Source organism: Amblyomma mixtum, chromosome 7 (assembly GCF_055824585.1).
Source record: "Amblyomma mixtum isolate Tamu chromosome 7, ASM5582458v1, whole genome shotgun sequence".
NCBI classification, from domain to species: Eukaryota; Metazoa; Arthropoda; class Arachnida; order Ixodida; family Ixodidae; genus Amblyomma; species Amblyomma mixtum.
This window is the reverse complement of record NC_143018.1, coordinates 96,729,317-96,745,170: the sequence shown is the minus strand read 5'-3', so window position 1 is coordinate 96,745,170 and position 15,854 is coordinate 96,729,317. Positions and strand designations below refer to the sequence as shown.

Sequence of the window (15,854 nt, the reverse complement as noted above, 5' to 3'; positions counted from 1 at the left end):
GCGCATTACATGTACAAATTATGCGAGGTGATGGCATAAAACTGCCTTGCAAGGCACACACAAGGGTTTCAGAATGCAAGAAAAACACGAACAAGAAAGGGTTACGGATGCGAGACACATGCACTCCGCGTACACAGTAAATCTTTTTCCGTCTGATCCACTCCATAGTTCAGGCTCTCATTTACGGGCTTATGGCTTTATAAAAACAGGATAGCCTGCCTAGCCGCACGCCCCAGCAGAAAATGGGTACAAAACCAATCTGTTCATACAACAGTCAGTGTCAGTTATGTTCTCATACTTTATTTTAGGGTTCAGGTATGGTATGTGGGGTTTAGCGTGCCGAAGCGACTCAGGCTGTGAGGCACGCCGTAGTGAAGGGCTCCGGAAATTTAGACCACCAGGGGTTCTTTAACGTGCACTGACATCGCATAGTACACGGGCCTCTAGACTTACGCCTCCATTCAAATCGAACGCTGCGGCCGGGATCGAACCCGCCTCTTTTGGGTCCGCAGCCGAGCACCGTAACCACTGAGTGGCGATTTTAGGGTTCATGCAACGGTTACTAGCCAGGTACTAACTAGCGACCACAGTTAGTAAAAAGAGAGCAAGGATACAGGCAATGCAGTCTCATAGGGAAATATCGAGACGGATTAACAAGAGAGGTAATAGAAGCTTGTATGATTATAAGATTGCAGGACGACTGCACAAGCGCACCATCAGTGCCATTGTCCCAGAAAGAAATAAAATATCTAGAATGTGAAATCTGACGCGTGCCGGCTAACCGCAGTTCTTGTACCCTTGCGCATGCCTGTAGCCATTCTTGTATGTATTTTTCCTGTTCTGATCGCCAGGTGGTATAAAAACCCTACTGGTCGCGAATAAAGTTTAGTTGACAGTCAGCGCTCTTGTGTCCCTTTCTTGTTCTGTGCCGTCGTTGCGCTGTAATAATGAATCAAGAAAGGAAGAAAGGAAGAGAGCAAGGACTACTTTTACTTACCGTGAGTGGCCAGCAAATAGTTTTAAAAAAATAGCAAAATGAGATAGGAGTTAGTAACTGCTGTACTTACTACCTTTTACTGCCTTTTTAAGAGTGTACGGCTACAAAAGAAAGCTTTACAGCTTTCTCGTAAACTTTTTAAAGAAAAAACGTCCTGGTCTGGGGTTCGAACCCCAGACCACCGCTTCAGCGGAGCAGTCCCTCTACCGACTGAACTAACCGGGACGACAAGCTTACGGTAGGGCGGGAGCGAATTGAAGGAATTAAAAGGAGCGCGCGAGGAGGACTGAAGCGGTGGTCCCGGGTCCGAATCTCGGACTAGGACGAATTTTTCTTTAACTACGAAGTTTCTGAGAAAGCTGTATAGCTTTCTCTTCTAGCCGTATGGCGGCGCTCAGGTGGATGTCAATGAGTAATTACTCCCTTATTCTAAATCTGCTCCACCTTTGGGGATTTTCCTCAACATTTCACCACATTGAATTATAACATTCTCATGAAGGTCACGCTTCGGAACCTGTTTCTTGGAAAATAACTAAATACCCATATGATCACTGCAGTCGCAGGATGAAACTCCCTAGTGAATGAGCGAAAAGTCAATGTTAATGAAGAAAAGATGAATACATGTTTGAGAGAGGCCGGGGTTACACGCGTTGCATTGGTAATCAGATTTGTAACACAAAAAGATCACAGTAAAACAAAAATCCGTACTGCTCGTCCTTGCAGTTAACACATCTTTATTGAAGTTGCCACCAATGATTAGTTCATACTTGTTGCTCGTTGCTAGACTTAAATTAGATCCACGGCATCATGTAATGGGCGCAAATTACCAGACGGTGGCCTGTAAACAGCAGACATTGAAGTGTTTCCTTACATAACTGAGATAAGTTCAACATCATCCAGCATATCACAAAATTCGGGAAAAATTTCACACTAAAAGCGTGCACAAACAAGCACGCATACACCACCTCTATGAAAGGCTTTCTGATTTAAAGAAAATGTTCAAAACGAGGGCAATTCAAAGTTATCGCTGTCGGTCAGCCGAGTCTCCGAGATCGTAACTGATCAAATTAAACCAAAGCTGCCTAACAAAATAGAGAATGCATCCCTCTTATTCCTGACTTATCTAGCATTTAGATGAAATCGCTTAAGCACTGACGGGCTTTCTAGTTCAAAGCACACAGTGTTATTAATTTCACATTTGAGAGGATATTTGTTCGGAGTCACCACACTGTTGTGTATTTGTGTGGGGCGGTCACAAACGATACCTGCATACTATTACATGTACACAAGGCAACTTTCAACGCGAATGATGTGAGCAGTGTAACCCTCCCTTCCGCGAACAAGCACCTTGCCACTTGAGCACAAAAGAAACCGGATATTTTGTCCTTTTAGCCCAACCTCTAGTTGGCACAAGTAAGTATTTTGTTCTTCGGGTAAGGTGTTTACACAAGTACCCGAGTTTGCTCTTCTCTGCTAAATATTTCCTGTGTTCAAGACATTGGTATATTTTAGCCTTTCCCTGAAAGCGCATAATAACGGCGGATATTGTTCGCTTTTGCAGGAAGCCGGTAGCACGGCTCAGTATCGCTCGCTGAAATTCGTTTAGCCGCTTCGTTAACCTTACTAGGAGATTCTCATGGGCGCTTTCAGAAACACTATGAATTTCTATGTTTTTTCTCCTGCTTCGCAATTATCCAAGTCATGCTTGAGCGGAGAAAGTTGTTCTTCGTAGCGGGTATTCTCGATCTGTGCTATTTTTTGCTGGAGAAGTGCGATTTCTTTGTCTTCATTATCCAGACACTTCATGATTTCATCAAAGTGGTCGGGCATTGTCTGAATATACTGCTCAACTTATCCACTTTTTTTTTTCAACGGCATTAAACAGTGAAGTTTTGCACTGAGCTCAAGAAAACCAGAGGCAATATAGAAGCAGAAGGCTCGGCCTCTATCTCTCAGAAAAACTTTGTTATTCTTACATAATAGGGACGAAGTTTGTGGTATCCCGAAAAGGGCCACCTCTCACAACTACTAGGTGCGCTCCTCAGTACAGGAGTCCATTGACGATCGCGGCCGCTTGGGCGCGTTTCACCAGGGCCTTCTGGCTCGCGAGGTTGGGTGGGTTGGGTGGGTGGGGAGGCCCGGGTGGGGTTGGGTTTCGAGACGAGGGTCGGGGTTGACTGACATGCCCATACCATGGGGAAGATGTCTGAAGACTTCGCACAGCACGGACACTTTCCTGTACATGCAAGATCAAAGTGGCTTAAAACTGCCAGAGCGCCTGTTATTAGGGCTGCTCGCAATAGCCATTTAGGTTAACGACGGGTTGTGGTGACGCGGCTCCAATGCCAGCACTCGCCGGGAGGGAGGCTTCCTCCATACTGGAGAGCGAGCAGCTGTCGTCGTCGTCTACTTCAGGGGTGCGCCTCGGAGGTTCGAGAGAGCGTCCGGATACGTCCTTGTAGGGACCGCCGAGCCTGCGCTAGGGGCGCGAGGAAGGCGCAATTTGCTGGGCAGTCATTGCGGGGATTGTCTCTCGGAATTTGGAGATGGCGTTGACCACCATTGAGATTTGGTTTTCAATGGCGGCGAATGGGCCGTGTGTTGCCTCGAAGCAGGCGTCGAAGTGGGCCTCCAATGCGGACTGTGCGCTTGTTGCCGCCTTCGGCACCACGAGCTTACTCTCCATCTCAGCCGCGGTAGGAGAGGGGGATAGTGTGGCTGGCGAATTTTAGATTACAATTCGGTAATTTTCTATAGCAGTATATCGTTTTGAGCACTGAGCGCTGCTATTTGAGTTTGGTCGGCGCTCCGCACCCCTGGGAGGGGAGTGCGAAGGTGGGACGAAGAAGCAGTCCGGCATGAAGCACTCGCCAAGGGTCCGGTTTTGACGATGTCTGCCCAGGCCAATCGTCGCTTTCCAGCATCTCCGGGAGGTGGCGCCAGCTTCTCGGCGTTGGAGGTTGGAAGCCCACGATGGCGGATTTTATTCTTGGGCGCCAATTTCTTTTTCTTGTCCATTTGGGCTGCCATTTTGTGTGTGCGAAATTTTGCCACACACGCGTGAGTTGGTGGCATGGGCGGCATCGCACACAGAACATCGGGGCACACAGTCGCGATAGGCCCGCACCCCTCCACGAGCGGAGCTTGGAGTCCGCAGAGTCTACACTTATTCGGCTCCAGGTTCGGACATGCATACGCACGATGCCCGACGGCCCCACACTGGCCGCTGGCCGGGATAGTTTTGTAATAATTTTGCACAGACACGACCATGTTGTGATAATGCACGTAACGGGGCTTCTGCATGACAGCGAAGGTGATGTGTGCCTTGCTGGATGGTCCGAATTTCCGGATTTCCACGATGCTGCCGGCGCGCCAGCGCACTCGCTGTTGAAGAGTTTCTGTGGTATCCATGTTACGGACCACTATCACTCCGTGGCACGTGTTTCCGCCCTCTTTTCTCAGGTAATCCTAAAGCTTGGCCGGTCCCTTCTCGGTATTAACTGTAAAGTCCCCTATGAGGCGCTCGGCCGCCTCGATGTCCGGGGTATGCACGATGATGATGTTTTGTCTCGCGAGGGCAGAACGGATATGGCACGGGCCCGTTCTGGCCGAGGTACGGCCAAACAGCGGTACCGTAGCCGGTTTGCGTGAACGCCTTGTGAAGGGAAACACTTTCTCGGGGCTTTATGGCCATAACGTAGTCGTCAGGAGCGGGTTTGGGCACTGGACGTGTCTTGCACTTCGGGAAGGCCTTGCCCTTGCTTCACGAGGCGCGCGTCGGGGAAGCTTTCACGTTTACGACCGACGCGACAGCTGCCGAGGCGGCACCGAACGCCACCATCTGGGCTTCGTCCTGAGAGCGGCGTGCAGCCGCTTGAAGCAAAACTTGACTCCGAATTTTGGAAGGAACGGTTAAATTTCTGTCGCCGACAGTGGAGACCGAGGTGCACGTCATTGCCTCAGGGTCATAGGCGCGTAACTGAAGCGCGGAGTTCTCCATTTGCACTCGGAGGGCCGAGTCTAACCTGCCGAGCGTCGGCGTTGTCGTTAGGCTCAACAACGCTACCGACGCGGTCGGTCGAAAATCCGCCGTAAATTTAAAGAAAAGGGGCCCACCTGGAAGAATATGGCATCCAGTTGTTCCGCTCGAGGTTCCGGATCAATAGATGCCAGTTCGCCGGGGTAGGATGAATTGGGTCGTGGCCCCAGCCGAAAACCAGCGGAGCCGAAACACACACGCCTGCACACGTCGCTCGCACAGAGGCCCCTCAGGCTCGGTCGTGGGTGGCATTTTTTTTGCTGCGAGATGAACCTTTTTTGTCCTTTGGACAGTTGAATGCTCTGTGGAAACGAGGACTCACTGGCTGGTCTGTCACACAGACTTCGCGCACTTTTAAGCGTGAAGTACCCAGACACCCCTAGAGCGTGTGGGGGTAGCGGCCTCGGACTCAAAGGAGATGCCCTCGACTCAGCGTGGCAAGCTCAGCGGAGACCAGCTACCAAGTGACAAGAGGTTTTTGGGCGTTCGGTGCCCAGCTTTCGCTGGTCGCAAGCCAGAGAATGGGTCGGAGCCAAAGGTTTACAAAACAAAACAAGGTTTATACAGCAATGAGACGATACAGAGGATTTCACAATCACTAGTACAAACACATACAAAGTGATTAACCAAACAATGCACTTCGTGCAAAGTTAAACTCGAGAGAGAATGCAATACAAAGGCAATATTGCACCTAAAGTGCACTAACTCAAGAGAGAAAGGTAAGCAGACAAAACACAATTTGTTCACCGGCACTGCGGCAGTCCGACGACCAGAGTTCCACGACGACACCGTCCCGCAGACTGGCGAACGTTGCCTCGTTGGTCCGATGCTGGCCGAGTGGTGTTTTTCCGGGAGTCGAACGCGCGCGCTTCGATGAAGCTTAAACGGCGGTCCGGACTGACTTGACAGCGGTCAACGCCCTTTTTATAGCCGTGCTTGCACGTCTGTTTGTTCTACGTGCCAGAGTAGGCGCGCACATACACGCAGCATCTCCCGTGTAGTTTCCCTTCCTTTCTCTCGCCGGCCGCGCGTCCTCATTGGTCAAAGTCGGGAGATGTTTCGAGAAGGTTCTGGCTAGTTCTGTCGTGGCGCCGTCACCGACGGGCGAGGGGGTCGTGTCTTAGTGCACGCAAGGCTACGCCCTTTTCCCCCGGTCACCAGTAGAACCAACTCGCATGTTCGAGAGAAATCTTCGGCGTGGATGACTTATTCCCTCGGCGCACGCCGTGTCGGTGAGCGGTGGTGGAGGGTAGAGAAAGCCACGCGCGCAGAGGAGTCTTCCCTCTGCCTCGTTCGGCTCGCGCCGGCGAGACGCCGTGCGCGCGGCGGCTTTTCTTTGTTTGCTTCAAAAATGCGCCGAATTTTGTGACATGGTCCGACTGACGAATTCCTTAACAGCCTTCTACCTGATACGGCTACAGACATTCTTTACACATGATTAGACTCTCAGAAGTGTCAGTTGTGTTGCAAGCAAAGCAAACTTATTCATCCGTATCTTCCATCAAAAGCAATTTCTTACGCAAACCACTTTACGGCATGTTTGGCATCAGCAGTGGTGATACACAGACGCTAAAGCAACAAGAAAGAATGCACCAACCTGGAAAAAGTGCGAAATAACGTGCAAGTCTTGTAAGGGTGCGTCCGTCGCTCGCCACTACCACTGCCAAGCGTGATTTCTTTATTCGAGAAGGTTTTGTGCCCCCCTGCAAATTCAATAAAAAAATGTAGCATAATATCGCATTTCTGGGATAGCGGTGCTCTTACACGAGTCTGAGTGCGGCATTACAAACGCTTAGCCCACTCTTCAACGAAGTATCCTACTTCGACCACTCGCGGCCATTGCGCATGCGCAGATGGTCCGAAGAGGGCAGGTGCGCATGGTGCTGGCCTGCACCTATAGCTTGTCGGAGCCATGTGCGTGTTCACATTACCAGCGGTGGTAGCAGCGTGGAGTAGCAGCGGGAGAACACGCGATGCTGAAGTTTTCTCTGAAAATATGCCGAACTCAGAAATCATCAGAAATACCTGATGAGTGTGATGTCTGAATCATTGACCTTTTATGAGAAACTCATCGCAAATTTCTGTAGTGGGTAGGTGGCTACTCTTCTGAATTTTAAGTTGTCTTAAGTGCAGCACAACGTGGCCGTTATTTTGGAGTTACTACACCTCGGACAAATCGAAGCGCAACGTTAATAGGATCTGACTGACGGCAGTTACATAACATTTGTTCATATTGCCTCAGACCTGGCTCGAGCTACCTGCGCACTCAGAGAACGCCTCAATAAAACACTGGCCGACATAATTTCTATGTACGTTGATGTGGAGCACAGAACCTGGGACCAAATACTTCCTTACGTCACTTTCGCGTACAACACTGCGACTCAAGAAACAACAGGCTTTACACCATTCCGTCTAGTCTACTGCAGAGAAGTGCGGATGATGCTGGACGCCATGCTCCCGAGCGTGGATGATGACTTGACACCAGATGCGGGCTCCTTTGTCGATCAAGCCGAGCAAGCTCGCCAGCTTGCTCAGCTTGCATATCACAGCTCAACAAGACACGGACCCCAGACGCTACAACCGGCGCCACAGGGAGGTTACCTACAACACCGGTGATCGTGTGTGGGTGTGGACCCCCGTCCGCCAGAAGAGATTGTCCGAAAAATTGCTGCACCGATATTTCAGACCTTACGAGGCGCTCCGTCATGTTGGCAACGTGGATTATGAGGTTGTTCCACGTGGAACTGTGGCTATCGGTCGTCGGCAACCACGCACTGACATTGTGCATGTAATGTGCCTTAAGCCACACTTGTCGCGTGAGAGCGATGACGCTGCACTTTAAACTGTGTTCGGGTTCTGCGTTTTATTTTTTTTTGTTTTTTTTTAACATTGTCTTCCTGCTTTTCCTGTTCGTTTTCTGCCTTGTACATACCCTCGCATCGGGACGATGCTCGTGTTTTTCAGGGGACTAATGCCACGGACCTGGCTCGAGCTACCTGCTAACTAAGCCGTGACGAGGACGAAGCGGTCGCGTGCGCGTGAGGCGTGCTCGAGCTGGCTCTCGTCTGGGCGATTAAAAAACCTTGGCCGTTCTGCGTTCCCCCTCTACGTCTACGACTGTGCTCCTTCTGGCCTTTGATAATATATAGGTGGATACGATGCCTTAGTAGCGCTCTGCAACTCGGTTCTGACCAGAATAATTATGATTGAGAGTAGTTTGGCTTGATCATAAAGGCTTTTAGCCACTCCTTCACGCACAGCTCCAGTGCTACATTACTCACTAGAATGATGTTAGTTTAGGTGATTGTCATGTTGGCTCAGCATCAGCAATAATATCATATAAGAGGAAAATGTCTTCCCTCGTGTAACGGCCACGCATAACACGCAGCAGCCTGGAGCGCTGCAATTAATCGCTTTCGTTCGAAGTAGAGGGCAAAAAAATTGAACCGCTGAAAAACCAAAACTCGAATTTACTCAGTCATGCTTGAAACAAACCCCTTGGATCGTTTAGGAAGTTGCTGGAAGTGAAGACTGAAAACGCAAGGAGATGTCCGCAACTATGTTTAACAGAGGTCCTCGCTTGCGTCCTCCGGAACGCTGCCAGAACAAATACGGCCAGCAATGCGCGTAACACGAAAGCTAGACCTGCACTACGAGCAGCATGAACAACGGGCCTTCAACAGTGAGAAACACCACTGTGGTATCGAGTCCGTGAGGGAAGGAGTCAACTGCAACGAAAAAAAAATACGTGCACCAGCACGCGCAGCATGAAAGCAGCATCTGCACTGCAACCAGAATGAGCCGCGACGCTTCAACAGTGAGAACCCCCATTGTGGTATCCAGTCCATGAGGGAAGTAGTCAACTGCAACGAAAAAAAATACGTGCACCAGCACGCGCAACATGAAAGCAGCATCTGCACTGCGAGCAGCATTAACCGCGGCGGCTTCAAAAATGAGAACAACCAATTTGATATGGACTCCGTGAGGGAAGGTGTCAACTGGAACGAAATAAAACTTGCATGAGCCACGCAACATGAAAGCTGCACCTGTACGGCGAGCAACATGAACCGCAGCGGCTTCAAAAGTGAGAACAACCACTGTGGCATCGAGTCCGTGAGGGAAGGAGTCAACTGCAACGAAAAAAGTACGTGCAGCAGCCGCGCAACATCAAAGCTGCACCTGCACTGAGAACAGCATGAACCGCGCGGGCTTGAACAGAGGGAACCACCACTGTGGTATCGAGGGCGTGAGGGAAGGAGTCAACTGCAACGAAAGAAATGCGTGCAGGGGCCGCGCAACATGAAAGCTGCATTTGCGTTACGAGCAGCATGAACCGCGGCTGCTCCAAAAGTGAGATCCACCACTGTGGTATCGAGTCTGTCAGAGAAGGAGTCAAGTGCAACAAAAAAAAGTACGTGCAGGAGCCGCGCAACATGAAAGCTGCACCTGCACTGCGAGCAGCATGAACCGCAGGGGCTTCGACAGTGAGAACCACCACTGTGGTATCGAGTCCGTCAGAGAAGTCATGTGCAACGAACAAAATACGTGCTGGAGCCACGCAACATGAAAGCTGCACCTGCACTGCGAGCAGCAGGACCAGCGGGGGCTTAGACAATGAGAACCACCCCTGTGGTATCGAGTCCGTGACGGAAGGAGTCAAGTGCAGCGAAAAAAATACGCGCAGGAGCCGTGCAACATGAAAGCTGCACCTGCACTGCGAGCAGCATGAACCGCGGGGGCTTCGACAGTGAGAACCGCCCCTGTGGTATCGAGTCCGTGAGGGAAGGAGTCAAGTGCAGCGAAAAAATACGTGCAGGAGCCGCGCAACATGAAAGCTGCACCTGCACTGCGAGCAGCATGAATCGCGGGGGCTTCAAGAGTGAGAACCCCCCTGTGGTATCGAGTTCGGGAGGCGAGGATTCAACTGAGACGCGAAACATACGTGCAGCAGCGCGCGCAACATGAAAGCTAGAACTTCCCGGTGAGCAGAAAGAACTGCGTCGCGCAAACAGCGAGAACCACCTCCTTAGTATCGATCATCAGCGAAGCAGTCCAAGTGCAACAAAGCAAAATAATTCCAGCAATGCGGACAAGGTCACATACCGACCTGCCCAGCGAGCGGCGTAAACGGCAGGTCTCAAACAACATGAAGCGCAACTTTCGAGTCGAGCCTGCGAACGATTCTCACTACAATCAAACCAATGAGGCACGAAATGATTGCGAAACAAAAGCTACACCCTGCCGATCCTTGTAGAACCAGCAGGGTGAACAGCGGGGTTAGGACAGCGAGAACCACCGCGTTCGTAGCCAACGAGCAAACGATTCTATCTACAACCAGGCCAAACGGCATTGATTAATAAAAGCTGCAGGAAATCGCGCTTCACACCAAATCCTCCGAACAAAATGCAACTGAGTACTAATCCAGGGCCACTAAACTCACTATGACGCGAATCCAGCGCATTATCGAAGTTTGCCCGGCCAATGCTGTGCAGCCGATCCTATCGCAGCCGATCCTTTCAGCGCGCTACGTTGTGTTTTCCGGGCGGAATGCCGGACTACCGTTTCCCACTGCCTCCTCGGTTTTCGCACCCGTAAGCGCAACAGAACCTCGCCATCGCCGCAGCGCGAAGACGCTGTCAAAGCTAGAGAAAAACTTCCAGCAAAAATTCAGTCGGACGAAATGAGAACGAAGCGCGAGTCTTACCTTGACAATGGCGTCGGCGTCTGCTGCGGAGCAAAAAAGTACGCGCTAACACGTCACCGCGGGGTCTTTTCCAATGGGAGGCTCGATTAGCTCGCACAGCGCTAGGAGGGAAGAGAAGCCGGAAAGTTGAAAGCTTCTCGTTAGTTTCCTTCATTGAGGGGTTTTAGCGCGCCCCTCAAGCGCATCCTTCGTCCATGGTCCATGCAGTGGCATGTGCGGTGACAGGGCGGTTAAGGAAGGGGGTTATCTGCGGCGGTGCGTAAAGTAGGGGCTTTATCGGTGCGCGCACCCACGGACTACACGTGGAGGTGGCACTACGCTCTTCTCCGTTGACCACCGGTGCTATTGATTGTGCTGCAGGTGATGGACTGTCTGCATGAGCCACCACTCAAAGCGTTATCTTTCTAGTTGTTGGTTTATGGGGCTTTAACCTCCTTAAGCGACTCGGGCAATGAGGGATACCGTAGTGAAGGGCCACAAATTTCAACCACCTGGAGTTGTTTAACGTGCCCTGTCATGTGAACCGTCTGCTTATAGACCTGGCATTAGTGCAGCAAATTGAACACGTCTTCATCCATTTATGTGACTGCAAAGTCACCTTCATGAAAATCAGACTGAGAAAGGACCATTTTACGAAGATAGTGTGTGTGAGTGGAAAAAAAAGGATCTCTCAAAATCTGAGATCCATCCATCCATCCATCCATCGATCCGTCCGTCCGTCCGTCCGTCCGTCCGTCCGTCCGTCCGTCCGTCCGTCCGTCCGTCCATCCATCCATCCATCCATCCATCCATCCATCCATCCATCCACCGATCCATCCATCCATCCATCCATCCATCCATCCATCCATCCATCCATCCATCCATCCATCCATCCATCCATCCATCCATCCATCCATCCATCCATCCATCCATCCATCCATCCATCCATCCATCCATCCATCCATCCATCCATCCATCCATCCATCCATCCGTCCGTCCGTCCATCCATCCATCCATCCATCCATCCATCCATCCATCCATCCATCCATCCATCCATCCATCCATCCATCCATCCATCCATCCATCCATCCATCCATCCATCCGTCCATCCGTTCATCCGTCCATCCGTCCATCCGTCCGTCCGTTCAGTGGTCCATGGCCACTACATGTTCTGAGATAGGGTGTCAAGCGACGGGAGGGTGGTTTGTCTGCAGCGGTGCGTTTTCTCCTCGCGATGGAGCCACGCTCCTCTCCGTTGTCGGGCGCTGCTGTGAAATGTGCTGAACGCGATAGACTGTCCGTATCAGCCGGCACTCACAGCGTGTCTTCCCAGTGTACACCCACTGCTTATGTACTAGGCATTGGTGCAGCAGGTTTAATCTCCATTTCACCCAGAGGAAAGCCCATTCATGGATATCGAATACTGGGAGGGGAGCGTTACATGAAGGGATCATGTGTGCGCAAAATGAAGAGATATCTCAAATACTTTACCTCAATATGTCATAAAACAAAGCACCTACAGAGCTGCGCTCAAATTTGGAATTAGGAAGTACCGTGATCACCTTTATAGTTTTTTAATGACCTTGCAAATTAACTGCTCGTCTGAATTCTTGCTCTTATTCTTCTTAGCCCCTTCGCCGGCTGTTACTCCCGAGCAGCATCCAGTAACTCCCGAGCAGCATTTATTCCCGACCAGCATCGAACCGTCGAACGCGTACCCGATATCGTGGTTCGAGATTATCAACACAACCCACGACGACACCACCCACGACGACACCACCGGCCCAGCCGGTAAGCCAGTGGAGGACTTCCAGAGGGTGGTGTACGGAGAGTCTTTCCATCTCGAGGAAGATATGCTGGAAGAGCAATTGCCTCCATTACGCATGCGGGACTTCACCGCGAAGGACCTGGGGCCGGGAAAGGACAACACTCTCCTGGCGAAGGTAACTTGGACGTGGACAGGAGCTCATCTAACGTGTGGAAACGGTAAGCACTTTAGAAAGCAACGTGTATTGTGGGGCTCACAGGCACTTAATCCACTTATTGGATATTGTATTCCTGTATAAAAAAACTGGGCAAGTTGGCATCGAATATTGGGAGAGTCTCATCGAAGGCGCAACGTCGGCAGATGACAGAGGGGAGCATTTGAAAGATTTTTTCTATTGTCGTGACACTATATTCGTGCTAAGTTATCGTAGCATTCTTGAATGCTCTCTAAAATCGGGTTTCTTCCCACGCATTCTGCTATAATGTTGAAGTTTGATATCCATCGCAGAACACGTTCGGTAAATACAATTGTATTCTTTTCGATCACTATAACGCCGCATTTTATTGAAATGAGGCTCATATACACACACCGTTTTATCCACTGTATTGCCATCCACTATCGCCAAACTACTGCTGTCCAGTTCTGCTGTAGAAAATTAGAGGAACATTTGAAGGAGCTGTTGTAACGGTTGGTTGTCTTTCAGGCTCGTTGGAGAGCCGTCTCATATCCCGCTACCCACTTTAAACCGAATATAACATTGAATCAGAAATTTCGCGCGTAGTTTACCAAAAAAAGACAAGTTCCCATTCTATTAGCCAGCAGCCACACAAAAAGATGCGCATGTGTCTGTTGTGACGGGATAGCGGAACTGGCTTACGATGTACTACGCCATGTGTTTTCGGCAGCATAACGAAGAAAGCAATTGGCCCCTACACCTGCCCAGTGTTACTGCGGGTTTTTTACTCCATTTCGCAGACAGTTTATACTCGAATCCTGTCTTGAGAAAAAAGCAATACAAATGTCCCGAGATAACGAATGTGCGACCGGCAAATTTGCATTTTTTGTACGTACATGTTGCAAAGTCAAAACATTAAATTGGAATGATCCTTAGACCATGACAGACATAGAGCGGGAAACGAATAGTACAGCAGAAAGAATTATAACTTCACAACTATTTGCTCTCCATCACAACGGACGTATCTTTGGAAAATGTGCTAGCGTAAACGAGCACGAAATTGAGCATCATTCCGTGGTTCTGAGACGGAGTTGTTTCAACATGCAACTGTTCTTAGGGTGATCTGATCACTTCAAAAAGATGACGAAACACAGCTTTCGACGTTCGGCATGCTATCAAGCGCAGTATTTTCCATCAACATAAGTATGTAAATAACGTGAGGACAACTAATTGCGAAAAAGTTCGCTCCCCTGTTTACCCTCCACGACTACTTCGTGTCAGATGGCAGGCAGACGCTCGTGCCATTCTAACCAAGAATGACCCCTTTTAATATACACAGCCAGAGCAGTCACATCACTTTTGTGAAAACTTGGCGAAGGAAACGAAAGCATAGCGCTTATCTCAGTTGATATCAATGGCATAGCTTATGATGACGTCACACTGGATGGTGTCATGTTTCCCCTCAACGACTTTGCTTTTTCGCAGCTTCCGCCGTGGATATTCGAGTCGGAAAAGAATACAGCGACTTAAAGGACGACTTCGAAAACCAGGCTAAGATCACAGAAGCGGACGTCATCGAAGGCAACCTGGAACCCTTGCCACCTGGTGGCCGGCATGTCGTCACTTTATCACTTCCCTCCACCTTCTACTCGCTTGAGCAAGATGGCGCCTGGGTGTGGGACGCTTACATTGCAGCTCGAGTAGCTAACAGTCATGGGCTGAAGTCCGATGTTTCGAACGTTGTTTCAGTGTATCACTCCCGTCCGGCTGCTCCCACAACAGTGACCACCACCACGAAAGAAACAACGTCAGGGGCCCCGACCAAAATGGTCACGACAACACAAGCTATGGATGCACGAACAGGAGGCAGTGAAGATTCGCCTTTTATTGCGTCCCCGTTGTTCTGGGTTGCACTTTTCTCCATCGCAGCGCTGATCGTCATTGTCATCGTGGTTGCGGCATCCATGATTCTAAACCTCAAGGAGGAGGGGGAGTCAAACCGCACCGAAGGAGAGCGGACAAACGCCACTTCATTAAACTAAACAAAAATAAAAACTGGTTCTAGCATCGTCTTAAGGCTCCTAAATGTCCAGGTGCCCTCTGGCCTCCGCATCATGCCTCGCCTTGGTGACCACTCTGCGCATGTTAATCACGTCCGCAGCAAGCAGAACGTCTCCCAGAAAGACCGAGATGGGGTCAGGACGGGCCCCACGGTCGGTGGTTTCGGACACGCCCACAGATAATATTAGAGGTCTACCGCTGGGGCTTTAAAGGTAGAACAGTGAGGTGGGTATCAGGCTGGGTGCATGCGGCTCATTATTACCGATCAGGCGTACGAGGTTATTCCGGCGGTGCTTCCAGACTGCGCCGCAGGGACCTCCCATTGCATATACTCAACGTGTACTGCTCTTCCAAACTCAAGCGAGTGACTTTTGCGGAACTCTTCAGCCGCGCGCTAAGAGGAGCGGGTCGGGATCCCCTGCTGATTGTGGGCAACTTTAATGCTCCCAGTCAGCTGTGGGGGTATCGTAAGAAGGAGTCGCGCGGACGTAAGCTGGCGGAACTTGCGTCCACATTGGGCCTCACCCTCCACACAGACCCCGTCCACCCAACACGGCTAGGGAATTCCGTGACACAAGATACGTGTCCGGACTTAACCTTCACTCGCAACATACGACACGCAGCCTGGCTCAACACCGAGGAGGCGCTCGGTAGCGACCACTGCAACCTTAACACTGCACTATGCACACGCCCTCAGAAGCGTTCCAGAACACAAGCCCGTATCCCAGATTAGACGCAATTCAGGCAAAATTGTCACTCACTTGATAACACACCCATTTCCGAGCAAGGATACCCAGCATGGTCCCAACAGCTGCTGACACTCCTTTCCTCGCATGAAACTCAGATCCACCTCTCAGAGGCGGTCACGGACGTGCAAAACCACCATCTACACCTCTGGAAAACTCGTCGTAGCCTCGTCCGCCATTAGCGACGGTAAAATCATAACAGAAAGCTTAAACCGCGAATTGTCCAGCTTACCCAGAAAGCGGCAGAGTACGCGGCCGAACTCGCCAAGTCAAACTGGGTGGATAGATGCAACATGGCCGCGCGACAAATCTTCAGCCGCAACACGTGGCGTCTCTTTGGAGTCCTAATCGACCCAACCCAAACAAGAACCGAAACACAAAAGCA

The 15,854-nt window shown here is 50.5% G+C and overlaps 1 pseudogene across 1 annotated transcript in view; it reads left to right on the top strand.

Moving 5' to 3' along the window:
* The window catches only part of LOC149336919 (calcium-activated chloride channel regulator 1-like), a 103,680-nt pseudogene extending 88,946 nt beyond the window's left edge, over positions 1 to 14,734 (top strand). The window contains exons 14-15 of the transcript XR_016284525.1: positions 12,193 to 12,705; positions 14,148 to 14,734. The product of XR_016284525.1 is annotated as a calcium-activated chloride channel regulator 1-like (transcript). The remainder of the gene's footprint in view (positions 1 to 12,192; positions 12,706 to 14,147) is intronic.
* Positions 14,735 to 15,854: the final 1,120 nt, after the last annotated feature.